General features: G+C 41.3%; 1 protein-coding gene across 6 annotated transcripts in view; it reads right to left on the bottom strand.

The window, feature by feature from the left end:
* The window catches only part of foxp1b (forkhead box P1b), a 483,509-nt gene that overhangs the window by 347,225 nt on the left and 115,915 nt on the right, over positions 1-20,369 (bottom strand). Inside the window, exon 3 of one of the 6 annotated variants that reach the window (XM_059649921.1) lies at positions 17,185-17,227. The exons of the other annotated variants lie outside the window; for them this stretch is intronic. The gene's annotated coding sequence lies outside the window, so the exon portion shown is untranslated. The remainder of the gene's footprint in view (positions 1-17,184; positions 17,228-20,369) is intronic. 6 annotated transcript variants of the gene reach the window in all.

The following is a 20,369-nucleotide window of genomic DNA, read 5'->3' as shown; positions in this document are numbered from 1 at the left end:
CATGCTCAAGTGAAGTTCTTGCATCCTGAATTTTGTTTAAATTTCTCCCATTTCTATTACGTTAGAATAAAGGGAATCTCTAGAGAAATTAAATGTGGAGCAATATTTAGGCCATTACATTTTGATTAGCAAATCAAAAATGGGAAAATTAACAAGTTAACTACTTAAATGATCATGATCCAAAAAGTGACATTCTATTAAAGGTAAACTGACATAGTCAAAAGAATCACAGACTGTCCTTTCATTAGAGAGACCGAGAGAGAGACATGACTTGTGGTGGTTTAACTTGAGGATCAGGAAAGGGGTGAGGTGGAGAAAGACAGTCCTTCATCATAACCTCAGCCAGTGAAGGAACTGAAACCACTCTGTTGTGCTTGCATTAATGGTTCTTGGCTTATAAAACAGTGTTAAGCACAGAAACAGAAATTGCTTCAGAAACTCAGCAGGTCCGGCCACCACGGTGGGAAGAAAGCAGAATTGATGTTTTGAGTCCACTGAATCTTCATCAGAACTGAGGAGTCACTGGACTTGTAATGCTAACTCTGCTTTCTTCCAACAGATGCTGCCAGACCTGCTGAGTTTCTCCAGCAATTTGTTTTCATTTCAGATCTCCAGCATCCACAGTTTTTTTTTAAGCATCAAACACAAACTTGTAGTTCAGTAAGTGAATGGAAATTAAAGACTTCATTATTATGTTATGGTGTCTCAAAATTAAGTTAACCTAAAAAAATTGAAATTAATGTCCAGAGATATTGCATGATTGGTTGATTGTTATCAGTACTTTCTATTTTTATTTCAGATTTTCAGCATCTGCAATACCTTAATTTGGTTTCTGTTTGCTCCATGCTAACGATGCTGTTTGTGTATAAAAAATGTTAAAACGTATACTGTGCATATCTTTTAAAATAAATAGATCAGTCTAAAATTAAAACAGAATTGTTTAAATTAGGTATTCTTAAAGGGCTGTAAATGTGTTCTATAGCATTTCATAAACTATTCTTTTATAAACAAGTTTTTTTAATCAATTGACATACTAATTTTCAAAGTTTTGAACTACAAATAAATTATGCAAAGGAAATGAAAAGGAGTCTAATCTCTGAAGTCTCTAATGCTAAATGCACTTCATCAATGTCTGTTCATGATGATTGATGCAATGTTATTTTTCTTTCAACACCTCTTACCTTGTCTACTTACTGAATGAGACGAGGCTAAGAAGCCCAACAAGCACATTCAGTCTTTGAGTTTAAATCCTGTAATTCTCCAGTGCAAACTGATTGTAAATGTCCTTGTAGCCAATAGTACTTAAGGCCACAAAGTTCAAGCTGACTGTGGAGTAGAACAGCACTGAACATCTGGCCACGAACGATCAGAAAGGCTACAAACTAACCGTGCTGGGCTCTTGATGAAAAATTCAACATTTTCCTTGTTGGCACAGTTGTTTTGTAGTATTCTCTTGAGCTTCCTGAATTATATTAAGGAAATTTCACTGCAGCAATTTATATCCGCAAGAACAGCTGGCGCTGAAAGGGGATCTGCTGCACTCCAATTGCTGGGGGACCTTAGATTGGATACTGCTACATTCACTACACTTGTCCTTGAAAATTAGTTTAACAGGACACAATAAAAGTTTAACTAATCCTGTCATTATAAACATGATGATGACCAAGCGAAAAATTCTGCTGTCCCTTAAGTTGAAGCATTTGTAAATAGCTAATTCCAGGTAAGGCAAAATATGTTACTTGCATCTAGTAAGGCGGAGTTCAGCTTGTTCTGGTCTGGATTTTGGATAAGCAATCAGACAACAAAAGGCAGCAGAGTTGTCAAGAGCAATAGGACCAGCTACCATCTGTATACCAGTAAACATCTGAAACTCTTGTCCTGAAAAATCTATTGTGACTCGATCAACTAAATATTTCAAATCTACGACTTTGTTTGATGAGCTTATTAAGGACTACACAACCAAGTCACATAGATGGAGTTAAGCTCAGATTAACGATAATCAAGTTAAATGGCATAAAGTGTTCTGGGGGCAGAATGGTCTGCTCCTGTTACTATATTGCTGTAAGCAGCTTAGCAGTTGCAGTAGGGAAATGGTATTCCAGAAGTAGAAACTATGCAAGTTGGATGGGGAGCAGTGGAATTTAGGTGATGAATCATGCAAGAAGTAGTCAAATAGCATTATCTGTTATTAAGACAGTTGGAAGAGGGCAGTAATGGGAGCAAGTTTGATAAGGTGACTGGAAATATGTAGGTGGCAAGGGAAGCGTTCAGCAAGGACAAAAGATCTGTAAAGTCAAGGGTCAGAGAGACAGGACGAGTTAAAATAGAATTAATCTCATGAAGGATAAGCAGCCATGTAGCACAGTAGCTGAGAAAATAAAGAGGAGTAGCTAAGTGACAAACCAGGAGTGGAGCTAGGGGTTCAGCCGAAAACAAGTTTTTAACGAGACACATAAAACATAGGAGTGCAAAGTAATGAAAGAAAGGTGGTAGAGATTTGAATTGTGACCAAGGCAACATCCTTATCATACCAAGATAACAAAGAGTGAAGCTGGATGAACACAGCAGGGCAAGCAGCATATCAGGAGCACAAAAGCTGACGTTTCAGGCCTAGACCCTTCTTCACCCTCTCTGATGAAGGGTCTAGGCCCGAAACGTCAGCTTTTGTTCTCCTGAGATGCTGCTTGGCCTGCTGTGTTCATCCAGCTTCACTCTTTGTTATTTTGGTTTCTCCAGCATCTGCAGTTCCCATTATTTCTGATACAGTCCCTATCATACTAGCTTGGGGAGAGTAGATGGCAGAAAGTGGAGCAAGGTGAAGAGGGGCCAATAATTGAATAGTAGTTGCATTACACTTCATCTCAAAGTCCTGCTCAAGGGAGGAGGGATATAAGAAGTTAATAACAGTTAATATTCCGGATTGGTATCCAATGATTTCTTGCTGAAAATTTTACCTGCCTCAATCTTGGATTCAATGACACTTGGCTGAAGTGCGATTTCCATAATTGCACAGCCGGCTGACACTTAGAAAATTTTGTAATTCCAAAATCGTCGGAGACTTGTGACCTGCTGAATGTTTGCAGTGAGGCTCATTTCTATTCTTGATGCAGGAATCAGCATGTTAGGGATAGAGGTAGACAGATTGAAATAGGTGTTCAATAAAGAGAGCTTCAGTGATCAAAGGAAAAGGACCAGGGCCTGAAAGGAAGTACAAGTTCTGGGAATGCAGCAAAGTCATATTAGATTAGTCAGCAATTATGGCAAAAAAAAGTCAGCTATGACTTTGGAAATTTAGTCCTTTAACTTATTTCTAACATTTACAAGTTTTTTTTTCAATTTTCAATTTGGGGTCTGAAATTGTAAATCAACACTATTTTTCATAGCCTTAATTTCACTGTCTTCTACACCACTGACCCTAAACAGTGACCAAAAGGACTTGTGGGCAAAAGCAGGAACCTCTAGAGCCTCTGTCAATGCCACTTTGTGGTCTACGAGTAAAGAGCGTTGAAGTACAATATGGCAGGAGTCCAAATGGCAGCATATCCTCACAGTTAGTTGGAATGAATTAAATGTACATTGGTTATTACATGTACAGAAACATTTCAGGATTTACATTTACAGAAGCATTTCAGTCCAGAAGGAATATTTATGTACACATCTTGTTTTCCTTTGGCATGCTACAGCACCAACCACTTGAAGCGTTTCTTTAATTAATGCCGAGTAGAAATAGGTGTATACAAGATTAAATTTACATGGAATTTAAAGGTTATGACATTCGAAAACAGAAACAACACGAGAGAAGTGAATAACAATTTTTTTTTAAATGCAGTGAATGATTAGGATCTGGAATGCACTACTGGAAAAGTGGCACAGGCAGATCCAATTGTACTTCCAAAAAAGTTCACAAAGGAAGAAAATATTGTCAACTATAGGGAAAAGCAGGGGGGAATGCACATGATGAACTGCACTTGCAGAAGACCAGCACTGACAGAATGGGCTGAATGGCCTCCTTCTGCGTTGTAGCTATTCTTTTATTTTTCTAAATGTCAGCCAATGACTAATAGTTAGTCCGTAGTACTGGGCAAACATTGTATCCTTCAGGCCTGTTCTCTTTAGGACATTGCTGAATAGTACAGAATCTTTGGTCTGTTCTAAGTGCCGCACCAAGGTTCTGGAACTCTTCCAAAGACACATGAGATATATCTTGACAATTTGAGGCCAGGACAGAATCACAAACAATGAGGTCTGTCATCACACTGGGCTCTCCAAGAAAGTTCATTCATTGGAAAAGGCCATTTCTCATACGTTGATGACTACAGGAGCCTCAAGTAAATTTTTGGGGAAACTGTCTCAAGACATCAACCTGGTCAGTGAAAATGATATAAAGTCACTCTTAAAAACAGCCTTTCAAAGTTCTGCACTACAGACCACTGTGCAGACAAGCAGTGAAAATTGGCCCAACATGTTTTGAGTGTGAACGGCACAAAGCCTGCAGCATACATGTGTCTACAGGAAAGCTACAGGTAGCATCTCTGCCAATCCCACACTGGTCTCTTCTGTCATGACAGATGTTAAGCTTGAAAGGGTTCAGAAAAAGAGTTAGAAGAATGTTGCCAGTAGTGAAGGGTTTGAGCAATAGGGGGAGGCTGAACAGGCTGGGACTATTTTTCCTGGTGCGTCAGAGGCTGAGGGATGACCTCATAGAGGTTTACAAAACCCTGAGGGACATGGATAGAGTGAATAATGAAGGTCTTTTTTCCCAGGGTAGGGGAGTCCAAAACTGGACAGTATAGGTTTAAGGTGAGAGGGGAAAACTTTAAAAAGGACGTGAGCAATAACTTTTGCTTGCAGAGGGCGGTGTGTGTATGAAATGATCTACCAGAGGAAGTGCTGGATGTGGGTACAATTACAGCACTTAAAAGGCAACTACATGAGTACATAAACCCATGATGGGTTTAAGAGGGATATGGGCCAAATGCTGGAAAACTGGACTAGATTAATTTAGGTTATCTGGTCGACACGGACAAATTGGACTGAAGGGTCTATTTCCGTGCTAGATAACTCTATGACTGTATAATGGTAAAATGATTTACAGCTTGGGCATACTCAAACGAGTATATTATACTGGTGTATTAAACAGATGAAAATGTACCAAAGAAGACCATTAATTAACTTTTCATACAGGATCAACAAAAGTACAGTTCTATCTTTACTTCTTCTGTATTTTTTGGATTTATAATTACAGTAACTGCTGGTACTTTACATGACAAATGTTTTAATTCATTCCATGCACAAAAAAGTACACAACTTTCCACTGTTGTAGTGCTTTACAACAATGCAACATTGTAATGATCAAAGGAAACTTCCTTACTTAACTGCTGAACTCTGGGCAAAAATAATACTGAAATTCAGCATGAATTTTGTATGGAAACATATCAAAGCAAGAACTCAAAACAGGAGTGCATTTTTTTAATTCATAACTCACATAATGCTATGCCTTCCATATAAATTATCAAAGTGTCTTTAATAATACCAGTAGCATTCCTGCCAAACTCTTCCTCCAGAACTCATTTGAGAAAGTTTCTAAGGCATGATGACATGTAATATTGATAACTTCCTGATGGAGGATGTAATATGCAATGCTGTACCTTACTGATATTCTGTACTCTTTGATTAGTAACTGGCAAAAATAAACTCCAAACAAAATTTGCCAATATTTAATCAATGTCACTGATTAACACAAGTTGATTTTCAGTCACTGCTTTTGAAACCCTCTGTATGAATGGCTGCCTAAACATACTGCTACCCCAAAAGGCAAAAATTAGTGAGCCCCATGGTGAGTTGTAAGCATGGTAGGTGGCATCCCCAAATAAGCTCATAAATGTTGATATAATGGTTTCAATCTGGCATCACTGGTATTTACCCAATGGTGGGCTGGGAAATTACACTGCAGGAAGCATAACAAACAAATCTGTGCAGGGTTGCTGTGGGATTCCAGGGTGCCCTTAGTCAAAGGCATTCAACACCTGCGAAAAAAAACCCAATGTCAGGAGAGGGAGTGCACAGGGAATGGTAAAGAGACTTGCTAAGAGCTACCCTTTGCCTCTACTGTCAACTCCCTCCATTGTAACACTCACTATCAATCACCTGTAGCCTGGTATAAAACAATGATCCAAGGCCTTGGCTGATTGTTGCACTGGTCGGAGCTACTGCCTCCCTGGTAATGCTGCTGTTCAAGAGAGCAGCCAGCTCCTCACTGGGCCATTTTAGAGTCTTTGTGGGTTTGGAATCACATGTAGGATAGACTAGATAACCACAATAGATTTCCTTCCCGAGAGGACATGAGCAAGCCACATGGGTTTTTACAACAATCGATTCTAGTTTCTGTATTCACCATTACTAATACATGCTATACATTGCAGATTTATGGAGGGAATTGAAATTCTATCAGCTTCCATAATGGGATTTGATCTTGTGTACCCAGAACATGAAATTGGGCCTCTGGATCATACTGACTTTTATCACTGTGCCATCATCGCACCAAGGTGAGAAAAAGATCAAGACTTGAAGGAGATTGCAATCATGAAAAGTTCAGAGTTGGTGTCTGCATGAGAGTCAACGTCAGGTCCCCTTATCAAGAGCCTAATTGTAATGATTGTAACAAGGTCAGCCAAGTCGATCTCATAGAATATGAATTCCTTAACTGGGGCTGTTAACCTGATCCGATCAGGGGGCCCTGTCTGACAGATAAGAACAGGAGTGTCAGACATCCTGTTCATTCTGAGAGCTGGCACTGGGGAATTGGATCAGTGGGCCTTTGTGGAGGCATTTCACAAATATGCAACCACTGCAGTGATTTCACACCTGCATTAGGCCTTCCCTACCAGTGCAAAACCCAACACTGATCATTTAAGATTCCTTACCCATTGCAAGCAAAAGGTTACTTTTTCCTTGAAATTTTAAATGTTCCTGTGAAGACACTTAGAATTGCAATGCCTCCCTGATCCTTACCACAGCCAGCTCCATAGCCTACACTCAATCTACTGTCAGAATTGTCAGTGAATATATCTTTTTCAAGTTGGTGACATGTCTGTGGAGGAGCAATAGTTTGCTCAATGTTAACAAAGTCCTTTTCCAATATCACAGTGGTCCCTTGCACCTTGAGGAGGGCAGCAGCGAATTTTAGGTCTTAAAATGGCCCAACACAAAAAATGACATTTATGAATTGTGAGAGATAATATACTTTTCCTAGAATCCCTACAGTGCAGAAAGATTCAGCACATCGAGCCTGTACAAACCTGCCAAACAGCATCTCACCCAGACACCTACCCTATCCCCATTACCCCACATTTCGCATGCTAACTCACCTAGCCTGCACATTTCTGGATGCTACAGGACAATTTAGCATGGCCAACTCACTTAATCTGCACATCTCTGGACTGTGGGAGGAAACCAGAGCAACTGTTGATAACTCACACAGATGTGAGGTGAACTTGCAAACTCCACATGGGCGGTCACCCAAAGCTGAAATCAAACCCGGGTCCCCAGTGCTGTGAGGCAGCAGTGCCAACTACAGTTGGGATGATAAACTAAAAATGGTGGTTTCACAGCTACAACTGAAATACTTGGACAGTCTTGCAGTTTGGAAAAATTAAGTGCAGCATATTTTCAGCAATGCCATACAATGCTGCTTTTTGAAGCAATGAGGTAGATAAGTCGAAACAAAATGGCATCAGCAGTGTTTAAGTTAAGGAAATTCTGCCTGATAACAACCTTCTGATTGGCTGAGCAGTAGTTTCTTACAAAACTGTAAGTACAAGGTCAGCAGTAGCAGCAGTAACAACAGGACTCTGAAAACTGAAAGCATCAATCTCCTTGCATATGGAGAAAAAAGGTAGAAAAACCAAGAAAACTTAGAAGTAAAAACACTAACAAGAAAAGATATATGTAAGCTAAATCTACTAATGAAGTGAAGAATGGCCGTCACTTTACTAGAATGCCTACAATGTGGAAACAGGCCATTCAACCCAAATAGTCCACACTGACTGTTTGAAGAGCACCCCACCTGGACTCACCCTACCCCTGTATTTCCCACAGCTAATCTACCTAACCTCCACATCTCTGGACACTATGGGCAACTTAACATGGTCAATCCACATAACCTGCACACCCTTTAGACTGTGGGAGCAAACTCACACAGGCACGGGGAGAATATGCAAACTCCACACAGACAGTTTCCCAAGGCTAGAATTGAACCCAGGTCCCTAGGACTGTGAGATAAGCAGTGCAAACCACTGAGCCACCATACCACCCAGGTTTTATTTTCTGTACTGTGAACCTAAAGACGGAAAACTTTATATCAAAGTGGAAGAGGCTGGTACACTGTGTGTGTGTGTGTGTGTGTGTGTGTGTGTGTGTGTGTGTGTGTGTGTGTGTGTGTGTGTGTGTGTGTGTGTGTGTGTGTGTGTTTAGGAGAACCCCGATATTATAACAACTTCTTGACTGGCCATTGGCAATTGGCAACAGCTTTGCGTTTGCTTAATACAGCAGTTCAGGCCCATGCAGGACAAAACATTTCTCGTTTCCTCTCTTTCCTCTGAGTGGAGAAGTAAAAGACAATTCCAAGCTTCTGGCTGTTCTCTCTCTCTCTGTCTACAAATTTCCTCCTTGAAAGAAGAAGGGAAAAAAGCATCACTTTCAGAAAGAATTAATCTTCAACAGGTGAGTAATAGATTGTGTGTCCACAATCTCATGTCCTCATGTAGCATTTCAAAGGGACTGGAAGATAACTGAAGTAAAATATCTCAACGACACCTACAATCCAGAATGGTGTCAAAGTTATACTTCACAGGCTTTTTTCTGTTCCTTCCCCATCTATAATATCTGTGCCTTGTCTTGTTTCTGTCTGTGTCTGTATGTGTATGGGAATTTTGTAAAAGGGGTAGAGTTTAGGTTACAGCGGGGAATAAGTTAGCAATTCATGTTTCTTGATTGCCAACAATTAAAAACAAATCTGTTTGCAATAAATAGTTGTTTTCACGTTAAAACAGAAACCTGGCAAGTGTTTTCTTTTCACCTAGGAATGTCGGTCAGGTAAATGAGTGATTTTGGATATTTGGATTAAATCGCAGATGACTCCAGGAATAGTGGGGCTTGATCTCCAGTCCAATAACCTCGTGGAAAGTGACAGTGTCACCAGTTCTCAAAATCAAGAGCAACTGTGTGAGACAATTTAAGCTATCCTTCACATCTCGACTTCTGACCTTTGGACCTTTATTTACCCTGTCTACATTACTTTTCCATGCAGTTTATCTGTCTTAATCAGGAATGGGTGTGTGTGTATTTGAGATATTTGAAGGGGTACAGATTAAGATTTATAGTAGTAAATTAGAAATATTTCATCTTCCCTGCTTTTAGCTAAAACTGTCTGTTAGAATAAATGATGTGACTTTCGGTTAATGATGAACCTGGTGTGAACTGCCTTTGTCCTGAACAGCAGTCAGTCAGGCAAATTGGTAATCTTGGTGGTCCATTTGGGATTTTATACATTTTGTGATGGCTTGAGTAATAGTGAAGCATTATTATTAGGCATTCTTTTTAATTTAGGCACAACAAAAAAATGAAAAATTGTCATTATGTCAGTTACTACAGTAACTTTTCTGTAAAACTTACTCCATTTCATTCAAAGTTCTTAATTGACGTGAAAAACATTCGTTAGCAGGTGCCTACAAGGAAAGGGACTCTACATCAAAAGTAATTCATTTTGTGAAACGCTTTGAGCCATCTCAGTATATTAATCTACATTAATACAGAATTTACAGCAAGCAGTTCACAGTCTAAACATTTTGTTTCATCAATTAGAATAAGTGGCTTAAAATTAAAAAAAAGATTGTTGAAACTAGCATTGCACCTTAATCTAACAACCTTTGATCATATAAACATAGAGACAGAAAAAGACTGACACATCCAGTTTGTTTCAGATTTGAGCTTGCAATTCACAACAAACTGTAGGCAGAGAGAGGCAACTCCGTCAACTAAGAGGAGGGGAAATAACAGTGACATATCAAGCCTTTTGTTGCAAAACTACTTATGCACAGGTAGGGAAGTGCAGTGAAAAAGTCCTGGGAGCACCATCTTTTATCTTTGCCAGTAAAGCTAAAAGTGGCAAGAAAGGGTTTGAACACCAAACATGAACTACTTCCCATGAGTGCCTAATTTATGACTAACTTAAAACATATTGACATATGAACTGGCAAGGAACTTAAAATGTCTGCTTATTACAACCATAGATGTTGCAATGTTGCATTAATCTTGATGAAGATCAAACTACAGAGAATTTGGGTTTGTTAGTACAGGTAGGCACTCTCATCAGTTTCCAACTAATCCACAAGGTGAGACATCCAACCACAGGAAAAACTGACCATCTATTTATCTTCTACCATAGACAGCACATTTACCTGCCAGTGTATCCATGAAGCATTTCCATTGAAAGCTAACTCTGACTCACCCAACCATTGATTCATTGTGATGGGTTAATCAGGAATCATACTAAACAACAATGAATCAGAGAAAGTATAACTAGGGATGAGAGGGGAAAAAATGAAATCCAATGCTAAATTTGCATCTTCATATATGGTACACAATTTCTTTACTCCAACCCTCAACCTACCTCTCTACTAACTACAATTACGCCAAATATTCTCCTTGATCACTGTCCATATGCACATGTTCGAGAATGATCAAGAACAGTAATCATTTGTTTCCTAAGTGCTTATTCTATCACACTGGCTAAAAGCAGATAACTTTACCAAAGGCCAGGAAAGTAACCTAGGCTTTTCTTGATCAAATACTCCATACTTTTAACAGAAAAGATAGCAGTTTTTCAAAAGAATTTGTGAAATGACTTAAACTCACACCTTTATAAGTACCTCAGTTATGATGTTGATATGAGAGATATTTGATGGTGCCAGCAGTGGCTAGTGAGGCAATGGATTTTCAGTCCAACAGTGTAGAAAGAGCTAAGGAAACCAAGACCAAAATCAATTGTTTATCCAAATTATTGTTTTAGAATAAAGCTTATAAGAACTAGAGCAAATAAAAATCAGTGAACGAGGGAAAATAAGCAGCTTCTAAATCTTCTTTCAACTGTGGCATAGAACATATTGTAAACACAGTGGAGTATTTATAATATTTAATCTCTGCATGTTGAAATCTGGAATCTGATCATCACACAATCTTAAAACATCAATCTTCCTGTTTAACATTCCCAAATAATTTCAGACTGTTTATGTCACAATAAGAGATTTTCTAATACCATTCACTATCTAAGATAAACCATCTCAATGAAAATATACTAACCTAAATTCAACATGTAAATGCACCTAGCCTAGGTGAGAATCAAATCACGAATAATATGACCCTTTGAACAGCCCTGATCATCGAGTGATTCAATAATCCCTTCTCGCCTGTTTTACATGTTTTAATAAGTATTTGATTAGGGGTAGCGCAGTGGCTTGGTGGTTAGCACTGCTGCCTCACAGCACCAGTGAAACGGGTTCAATTTCACCCTTGGGTGACTGTCTGTGTGGAATTTGCACATTCTCTCCATGTCTGCGTGGGTTTCCTCGAGGTGCTCCGGTTTCCTCCCACAGTCCGAAGATGTGCAGGCTAGGTGGATTGGCCATACTAAGTTGCCCGTGGTGTTCAAATCTATATTCTGTATAGATTAGGGGTGTGGGTCTGCATGGGCTCCTCTGTGGGTTGGTACGGACTTGTTGGGCTGAAGGGCCTGTTTCCACATTGTAGGGATTCTATGATCTATGTTATCTCCTTACTGCTGAGTTCCTACCTGAGCAGATTTTTAGGATTGTTTCAAAGATTCTTCACACGTTTGTTTACAAGATTGGTTAAAATCAAAATGTTAAACTGAACACGGTAATGAGATGGCTCAATCTAACGAAGGTTTTTACTAAAGTCGTAGTAGCATATCACTTAGACTTCAGATGTGAAGGTCAAAGTTTTTGAGAGTAGACAAACACAGTTCAACAAAAATAACAAAGTTTAGATTCTTTATTGCTCCTTTAAATGGTCTTCCTACCGTTTCTTGGTTGGACAGGACTGAAACATTAGGAATAAATTTTAAAATATGATGGTAAAGTGGGGACTGGAATTAAATGGTAACCATGGCAATCATTTAAAATATGTTAGGCAGTTTCATTGAATTGTTTCCTACAATGAAGTATTGTAGGATCAGGCAGGATTAATGGTCAACCAGATAAGTGACTGATCCAGCATGAAACCAAAAATGCATGGAGTTTGATTAAATTCATGCTAAGGTAGCAAATCTATGCAATAGAAACACTATAAAATGGAGCTCATGTTACATGTTTTTTTTCTGGCTACGAGAGAGGTGAATCATGTTTTTGGGTGGCTTTTACACCATAAGGTCCAGTGAGATTTCTCGCAGTATCTTACCAAATATGCCTCATTAGCAACTGACCCTGCCTCTATAGCCTCCTGCATGTCTGATTCTAGCTCCATTTAACCACATGCTACTCCAAGAACAACTCACCACTCAACAATATCCACTGTAAGTCCAATATCTCTGGTGCCTATGAAGCAATGCAGCAAGCAAGTCATGCACTCGCCCGTCTGCCTCCACAGACAGGTTGGTGCTTGCCATGGAGACCCAAGCCTAGTGCCCTCAGGGTCTGCTGGACAGACACACACATACACCTGCATTCCCACTGCCCACCTCAGATTGATTCCTCACAACCAAAGGCATGATGACAGGAACACTGGCACTCAGTTTACATGCCCACTCCTGTCAAGGAGGCACCCAGCCAGATGAGAAACCTCACCCTCAGAAGTCTCTTCTCAAGACAATCCAGCAGTGGTCAGGCCCTCCATTTCCACTTGGCCTTCCTCCCTCCGTCCCTCCCATCAACCCTTGAAAGTTGAAGATTCTGGCAAGGGGGCCCTCAACACATTGAGCCCGTCTAGATACAAATGTCCCAAGAGCTGCCTGACCAAACTTCCATTCCACTGCTGACCAGGTCTCCTCCACTGCAGTTCAGGAATCATGGTCTACACCAAGATGTAGTGAGAGGGAAAAGAAAAAAGAAAACCTACTGAGGACATTCTTGTGGTACAGGTGACATTGCAGTTTACATCAATTCTCACATTTGTATAAATTTGAGTTTCTCTATAGTCCTCAATGCAACTGTACCAGCATGATACGTAACTTCATAGCCACACAGGATTGATGCCTGTGCCATGAGCCTGCTGCAGCATCGGGAAGCAAAGAAAACAAGATGTTTACAGAGCAATGGGTCCTGTTGTCCATCATTGTCCTCATCTACAACATTCCTATTCTTCCTCTGGACTCTGTGTCCAAAAGAATTGGTATGAAAGAGATGGTCAGCAATATCTGGAGTAAGCAGGCTCACAGAAAACAACAAGCCAATGTATCATCAGGCATTAGAGGCCCCACAGGTCTGTGCCCTGTGCAGCGTATTGGTCTGTGTGCAATGTGGTTTCCTTTCATTGATTCTCAGTGAGCCCTGCAACCCCCCCTCCCTCACACTTAACTCAATCCCTCTGAGCATGAGCGCAGCCATTTCCTTTCCCATTCTGCACTTCCCATTTCCAGCAGCAAGGAAGGCGGCTCTTGGCCCAGTGGCTCACAGTGTCGACCTCAATGTGATGATGAGGCCCCAGACATCGAACATGCTTTGCACTTCCCCAGGTCCCTACCTAACCCATCTACCTGAGTCTTCACTTGCCTGATTGCCCCCAAACCCTCTTGGAGCTCCTTACTGTGGACATAATGACTAACTTCCACAGGAAAACACCCACTCCTTCATGATCACTTTCTCATCTATGTTTTACTGTCTGCCCTTTCCTTCACAACTGTCATCCACCTTTCTCCTCCCTGAAGAATAGGTTCCCAACTACTTCCCACAGCAGCGGCCCCTCTGGCCTGAGCATTCCCTTTTTCCACTAAGTATCTGTGGATGAATCCAACAGATTTAGCATGGCCCACCCTGTTGAGTGACCTATTCAGACAACCACAGACAAGAGCCCTTACTAGTACCTGTACATATCCCACACATGCTTGCCTTACAACACAGTTAGCTGCTGTGGAGTGACAGGATTGAACATGACCTGCTCCTCAGAGTGTAGAGACACTGACCCCTTGGCTGAAGTCACCCTTACCAGATATCTGATCATGGTCAGTCCCCTGGACTAGTATCAGAGGCTATCCCTGACTTACTGCACCTGGAATCCCTGACTGACAGATGTCTCCATGGACATCAGTGAAAACTACGCCCCTACAGAAAGCTGCTGGAACATGGTGCAGATGTAAGATTGACATAGCAGACTGCCATTTGTCAAGGTGTCTGTGCCCATGACAGAGGACTGCTAACCAGCAAGGCAAGCTGCCTAGTTATCTGATAGGGTTAGCGTTAACCCTAATTCTATACTAATTGGCACAGCAAGGCAAAGATGGTACAAGGATGCAGCTTGGTGGCTCAGTAAGCAAGTGCTGAGAGAATAAGCATGCGGCCCTGAGATGCAGTCTAGGCCAATTTGCCAGCTGGGTGCCTGTTCCTGTATGCAAGGAGTCCTTACAGCGGACTTTCAATGACAACTCCGTGCACCTCATAATACAAGTCTGTGCTTCCTAAACAGCCTGTATCAGAGAGGTGCCTGAATAGTCATAAGGGTTTAGCCAGTGTCATTGAACATTGTGCTTGCAGCTGGTGGCCATGGAATGTGCCGTGAGATGCTGTTTGCTGCTGATCACCAGAGTCAGTGGTGAGCTGAAGTTGCCACTCTTTATTTTCACATTGGGAACTCTTGAAATCAAATCTGTTAGACATGTTTGGTTAGATAGGAAGCTGGATGTCAATGAGACGAACAGCAGTGTTCATCAAGCATGTAACAAGCTATAATACTTTTTAGTTGGCAACTCTCCGCTACCTAGCAAGAAACTCATTCAGAAGTACAAAAGATGCAGCAAGATGCTCCCAAAGTCGAGACAGGGCTTCCTGTCTCATTGTGCCACAAATCTTGCCTTTGTCTTCATCACTCAGATCCCTGAGATAATTCCACTGATTGTCTCTGGAATAGTGATAACTTTTTTGTAATTAGGGCAGAAGCTTTCCCTCCTGGTCAAGAAAAAATGATGAAAATACATATGTGTGAAGTAAGATGGCAGGATCATGTTTAGTTGTGATTCTATGCATAGTTGAGATCTCTCCTGACACTCAACACCTGTGCACAAAACAGAGGTTGGATCACAGAGCTGAATGTTATAGGTTTTTGGCAAAATGTTCAAATTTTCGATTTGGTGATTGGCCTCGCTGAACATCTCGTCCAATTCTCCGGCTCAGCTCTCTATAAGCTACATCATTCAGAACCTGATAAGATTCCCACAGTCCCCATGAAATTCCTTCTGTAACAGCACCGGAGGTTCAGCTGCACCATACAGATTGCAGTGGTTCAAGGAGGCAACTGACCATGTCCTTTTCAAGGATAACTAAGATTGGGCAATAATGCTGGCCTATGTAGTGATACTCACATTCTGTGAGAAAAATAAGAAAGCCCAAAACCACTGGCAGCTTTCGAAAAGTAAGTCAAAACATGGATAAAACAAAAGATCAAAGAGGCACTGCAGAAGAATGATTAGCACAGGAAGATACTGCAGAAAAATGAAAATCAAATATTTCATGCTGTGCTCCAAGCTCAATAACATTTTAGTGTCCACTATATTTGCAGTTTAATAATACATAGCTGTTCTTTTTATTCAAGCAGATAGACTTGTGGCAAGGTTGAGGTGAATCACAGTGCTAACCTTATTGCAAAAATTAGTTACAAAATACCCTCTGCAAAAATCTCTCTCCTTATTTCTATGCTCTCTTACTTCAATACCATTACCTAACTTGGAGATGAAACGGATAAATTGCTTGTTTCTGCTCGAGTTGTGGCTGGTCTACATCTGAACAGTAAAGGGCTAGATCTTAACACTAAAGGATGTGCTAAACTGATTCAAGGTAACACATATCCAATTTTTTGTTCCCATTAAGAGTGTTCTCTGGCTCTACTCTACATGTCTCCCAAGCAGCTGGTGAACATTGTGTGAAAATGTACAAATATGTGTATCCTTTTGGTACACTGATCTGCTGCAGCACTGGGTCAGAAAAATTAGCATTTCTATTTGCAGCTTGATAGTACCTCTTAATAAAAAGTATTTCATGACCTTTGAGTTTGCCAGAAAAAGAGAAAAAAAAAGTCTATCTTGGTAAATAAAAAATGGAAATTTGAGAGTGAATCATCCCTTCATTTCCCCCTTTAGTTCCCCAGCAATACACTTCCTCTTTCAGCTAGGAAGCAATACAGTCTGGGTTGTTGGCTTCACCAAAGATAGAAATATGGTACTCTAATGGTGTATTCACAGAATCACATATTTTGCTCATTCAAAGTCTCCAGTCTAGCTGTTCAGCAGCAAACTGGTAGAATTTTCCCACTGAAGGCAGTCAATTCCAAATGAGAATTAAAGCAATGGTTTTAATCAGTTCCTCCAGAAGGAAATGCAATAACATTATCACAACAGCTGCTGTCTCACTCTGAATCTTAAAGTAGTTCTTTAAGTTTGTTTCTTCTATCATGTCAAACATAAAACAAAGTACAGGAAAAAATTTTTAAGATGCTTTTTTTCCCCCCAAATAAAACTAACTTCATGCAATTTTTTTCTTAACAATGACACAACATCATTAAACTCAACAGTGCCTTCACTGACATCTTTCCCATGATGCAGCATTTGGGGATCAAGACTATTGCACCTGTAGCACTAATTTATCTTTCTGCAAACCAAGCATTTTGTTGTTTTTGATCAAACCTGCCCATCTGTAACCCATTACTCATTCTGCGGGTGACCTCAGTGAATTCTGAGAGGAGCTAACCCATCTCTGCTCTTTTCTTCCTGACACTAAAAGGGAGCTGTCAGTGCTTCTGTTTTCTACTAGTTTCTCTCTATATATATAGTTAGGCTTCTAAAATCAAATTACTAACTTCTCTGACTTTTTTTCTCGCTTTAAGATACTCTAGATCTTTAACAAATTTTTACATGAATGCCTGTGGATTGAAGAATAAGTAAACAAAAGACAACCATTTACTTACTTCTGATGGGCAAAACACTTTGGACATAGTATTTCCGTTCAAACTGCACCGAAAACATAATGAAGAAAATATATATAATATTAGAACAAATACTTTTGGCAAATCTTTCAGCAGAATGCTTCCTTTTTACTTCTTTCATATGAAAATGTAGCTTGATGTGACTTGAAACCTGATCTTACATTCTTCATTGTCCCTTTAGTTTCTTTAATTGTTTTAATGTGGGGACTTGAAGTCATAATGATAATATTCAATTTTGTGCATTTAGAACTGAAGCCTGCAAAATTGCTTTCAATTACAACATAAAATTAGTGTGAAGTAAATGGTTAAAGACCAAACCAAAGCACAGGTAACCAAGTCAAATGCTGAAATACGAAAGCTTGGTATGTGATACAGAAGTAATGAATTATGAACAACATCGTTCATTTGAAGAGTTTAAATTCCTCCTGTTTGTCACTGTGCACCACCCACCCCTTAAGTACAGATTCTGCCTAATCTCCCCCACCCCCTCCACTGCCAACCGTTCAGTGCTTTTCTTCTGAGAATGTTAAGGTTTAGGTCTATTGATACAGGCAGCCTTCTGGTATCTTGTTCAAGTGACATGCTGCACGAGTAAGCTATTTTTATCATAGGGCATCACTGCTGAGTTCAACTCTCTCCGACAGATTCATATACATGTACTCCCCAGCATGGATCACTGTTTAGCAGTCAGTAATAGGAATCAGTGCCAGTATTTTCCCTGCCACTAATAGAAAACACTGAGGCCACTCACAGCACTGATACAACAAAGTAGCTGAGATTGCCAAACAAAGCACAGAGTACAGTCAAACCCAGGACACTGCTGTGTCCAATCCCAACATCACCATAAACCCAGCGGACAAGGGAGGCACAGTTATAGTATGGTGCACTGGCCTCTACATCACCAAGGCCAGACGCCAGCTTTCTGACACCTCCTCCTACTGCCCCCTTGATCATGACCCCACCCCCGACCACCAAAACATCATCTCCCAAACCATCCACAACCTCATCACTTCAGGTGACATCCCACCCACAGCCTCCAACTTCATCATTCCCCAACCCCGCAACGCCCGCTTCTATCTCTTTCCCAAAATCCACAAACCTGACTGCCCTGGTCAGCCCATTGTCTCCACCTGCTCCTGCTCCACCAAACTGATCTCAACTCTATTTTCTCCCCCTTGGCCCAGCAACTCCCCACCTACGTCCATGACAGCCCCCACGCCCTCCACCTCCTCCAAAACTTCTGATTCCCTGGTCCCCATCACCTCATATTTACCATGGACGTCCAGTCCCTATACACCTACATTGTCCATGCAGACGGCCCAAAGGTCCTCCACATCTTCCTGTGCCGCAGGCCTGACACCCACATCTGCTTAGCCAAACTCATCCTCACCCTTAACAACTTCTCCTTCAATTCCTCCCACTTCCTACAGTCAAAGGGGTGGCTGTGCATACCCGCATGGGCCCAAGCTATGCCTATCTCTTTGTAGGTTACGTGGAACAGTCCCTCTTCCATAGCTACTATGGCACTAAACCCCACATCTTCCTCCATTACATTAATGACTGTATCATCGGCGCCTTGTACTCCAACAAGGAGCTTGAACTGTTCATCCACTTCACCAACACCTTCCACCCAAACCTCAAGTTCACCTGGATCATCTCTGATACCTCTCTCTCCTTCCTATACCTCTCTTGTTTCTATCTTTGGCAACCATCTAGAAACCGATATCCGCCCACCAACTCCCACAGCTACCTAGAATACACCTCCTCCCACCCACCTTTCTGCAAAAATGCCATCCCCTATTCCCAATTCCTTCGCCTCCACTGCATCTGCTCCCAGGAAGGGGCATTCCACTCCCGAATATCTCAGATGTCCTGGTTTTTCTTCGCCCCACCCCCCACCAGTGGTTGAGAACACCCTCGACAATGTCTCCTGCAACTCATCCCTCACACACCCTCCCCACAATAACACCCAAAACAGAAACCCCCTCATCCTCACGTACCCCCCCACCAACCTCCAGATCCAATGCATCATCCTCCAAGTCACAGATGAATCTTGTTGCTACTAAAATTTTGTCATTTCTTTACTTCCTCCTGAAGAATTCTAGTGCCATGTTTTTCACTTCTAAGTGCTTTTGAGCTTGCTAACAAATATGTGTGTGATAGTTTCCCTAATAGTGTCTAATTTACCAAGTTCTAGCATTAAGTAATAGTGGATGCTAAATACTTAACATATAAGCATTTATTGACTCATGAAATAAATTGTTGATTGGAGGTATTAGTTTACCTTTTTAAGACCTCAGTTACCATATATTTTCCATTAAAAGTAACAATATCTGATGTTTTACTAAGCTGTACAGTCCAGCAGTGATAACAAGGTGTAGAGCTGGATGAACACAGCAGGCGAAGCAGCATCAGAGGAGCAGGAAAGCTAACAGTTTGGGCCGAGACACTTCTTCAGAAATGGGGAGGGGATTCTGAAATAAATAGGCAGAGACGGGGAGGTGGATAGAAGATGGATAAAGGAGAATATAGGTGGAGAAGCGACTAACAGGTTAAAGAGGTGGGGGTGGAGACAGTTAAGGTGAGCCTAGGGTGGGGTTCCGCGATCTGCAATCCGACCCCACCACTAAAGACATTTTTCCCTCCCGACCCTTATCTGCTTTCCAGAGAGACCACTCTCTCTGTGACTCCCTTGTCTGCTCCACACTCCCCTCCAGCCCCACCACACCCGGCACTTTTCCCTGCAACTGCAGGAACTGCCCCTACACCTCACCCCGCACCCCCATCTCAGGCCTCAAGAAATCCTTCCACATCAAGCTGGCATTCACTTGCACATCTGCTAATGTGAAATACTGCATCTGCTTTTCCCATTGTGGCCTCCTCTACATCAGGTAAACCAAGTGGAGGCTTGGGGGCCGCTTTGCGGAACACCTATGCTCAGTTTGCACTAAACAAGTGCACCTCCCAGTCATGAATCATTTCAACTGCCCCTCCCATTCCTTAGACAACATGTCCATCCTGGGCCTCCTGCAGTGCCACAACAATGCCACCCGAAGGTTGCAGGAACAGCAACTCATATTCCGCTTGGGAACCCTGCAGCCCAATGGTATCAATGTGGACTTCACAAGCTTCAAAATTTCCCTTCCCCCACCACATCCCAAAACCAG

Source organism: Stegostoma tigrinum, chromosome 11 (assembly GCF_030684315.1).
Source record: "Stegostoma tigrinum isolate sSteTig4 chromosome 11, sSteTig4.hap1, whole genome shotgun sequence".
NCBI classification, from domain to species: domain Eukaryota; kingdom Metazoa; phylum Chordata; class Chondrichthyes; order Orectolobiformes; family Stegostomatidae; genus Stegostoma; species Stegostoma tigrinum.
This window is presented reverse-complemented; position numbering and strand designations above follow the sequence as displayed.